The sequence below is a fragment of the Nyctereutes procyonoides genome, unplaced genomic scaffold (genome assembly GCF_905146905.1).
Source record: "Nyctereutes procyonoides isolate TBG_1078 unplaced genomic scaffold, NYPRO_anot_genome, whole genome shotgun sequence".
NCBI classification, from domain to species: domain Eukaryota; kingdom Metazoa; phylum Chordata; class Mammalia; order Carnivora; family Canidae; genus Nyctereutes; species Nyctereutes procyonoides.
The window spans coordinates 26,407,338-26,409,219 of record NW_026575125.1 but is presented as its reverse complement, the minus strand read 5'-3'; positions in this window follow the sequence as shown (position 1 = coordinate 26,409,219).

The window sequence follows — 1,882 nt, the reverse complement described above, 5'->3', positions numbered from 1 at the left end:
TTACTACAGGCATGGCCTGGTGCCAAATCAAGGTTTAGTTCGGGGTTAGCAATCATCTAACTACAGCAAAGCCAGCAGGGTGAGAGTAGGACACTAATTGTTGTTCATGTATTAATTCCTGAGGGAATTAATGTCAAATGCAACTTGAAAAAAGAAAGAAAGAGAAATAGTGAGATAAATCAATAAATATGTACTGAGCAAATACAGTATAAGCAATAGGGTACCAACAAAGAGGAAAAAAAACACTGTGCTCCCCCCCCTTGTGAAGCCCACTGTCTAGCTGGGAAAACAAGCAAACACATTACTAAAGAAAGTGGTAGGTTGTAAAGGAGACTATATAGGGCTCTATGACAGTCCATAGCAAGAACCAAGTGCAAGGTTAGGACAGGAGAGAGAAGTGTCTATGTGGAACAAAATAAGTAAGTCATGTCCAGAGAAGAGACCTTTAAGAAAGCTAATCCAAGGAAAAAACAATCAACAAGGCAAAGGAAGAAATTTGCAGGAAGCCATTCTATTTATAAAGTCAAAAAATTGGAAACAACCCAACTGCTCAACAATAGGAGAGTGATAATAATAGAATATTATGAAGTAGTCTAAATGGAAATAATGAGCATTATGTCCATTCATGGAAATGTGATGTGAAATAATATTAAATGAGTAAATCAGAAATGGTACATGCTTACTGGGTGTGACTGTACGGAAATATGTTTCTTTATAAACAATGACTGAGAAAACTCTGTGTACTGGAGGAACAAGAATTTCATGTGTCATGTTTCCTTTCGGCCCCTTTTCCCTTATTTGATTATGTCACCTCTCTGGCCTGATATTTTTTTAATGTCTTCTTTTCCCTGTTATGAAAGTCTTATATATGCATACACCAGCCTAAAAATGTTTGTCTTTCATAAATATTCCAAAATTCCTGCTCTTTACAACAAGAAAAAATAGCAAGATCACCCTGAGGAAAGGCCAGCATCTTAGTGGCTCTTTGGCTTACAGGGAGTTGAATATTTTAAATGACAGAAAGGATATACCTATTTAATAAACAAGAGTTACAACCTTTTTGGAAACCCTCCCTGATAACATAGATCAATACCTTTTTTTAAAGTGCATATTCTTCGATTCAGTAATTCCAATTCTGTGCTGTATCTAGTGGTGTGGTAGCCCATGTTCAACAACCAGGTCTCTAGGGGGGAAAGCCTTGGATTTGTAGTGTTTGCCAATTTCTGTGGTGCAGTTACTGCCTTCATGGCCAATTCCAAGTTATCAATGTGATGTCAAGAGATATGAAAACACGACTACACAAAGACTTGTATACGAATCATAGCAGCACTATTCATAACAGCCAAAAGGTAGAAACAATCCAAATATCCACCAAATTGTGCTAAATGCGTACAATACAAGACTACTCAGCAACAAAGAGCTATGAACTATTGATACAGACAACAACATGGATGACTGTTGAATGAAAGAAAGGGACAAAATGAAAGTACATATCGTATGATTCCATTTACATTCAATTCTAGGAATTGCATATTATTGTGACAGAAAGCTGATCAGTGGCGGTTTGAGGATGGGAAGGAGGCAATGGGAGGGCAAAAGAGCATGAGAAAACTTTCAGAGGCGATGGCTATGTCCATGATCTTGACTGTGGTGATAGTTTCGTGGATATATACATATGTCAAAACTTATCAATCAGTATACTGAAAAGGTATGCAGTTTATTGCATGTCAATTATCTATAGTAGAACTGGTTCAAGAAAAAAGACTAATCAGGGTCTTTTGTGCTCCTGTCCCCTCTGAGCTTAAACTTCTCATGTGCCCAGCCTCACTTCCAAAGGTGAACACCTAAATCTTTGTCAGAAGCCTGCCCTCGGGCCGCCCAA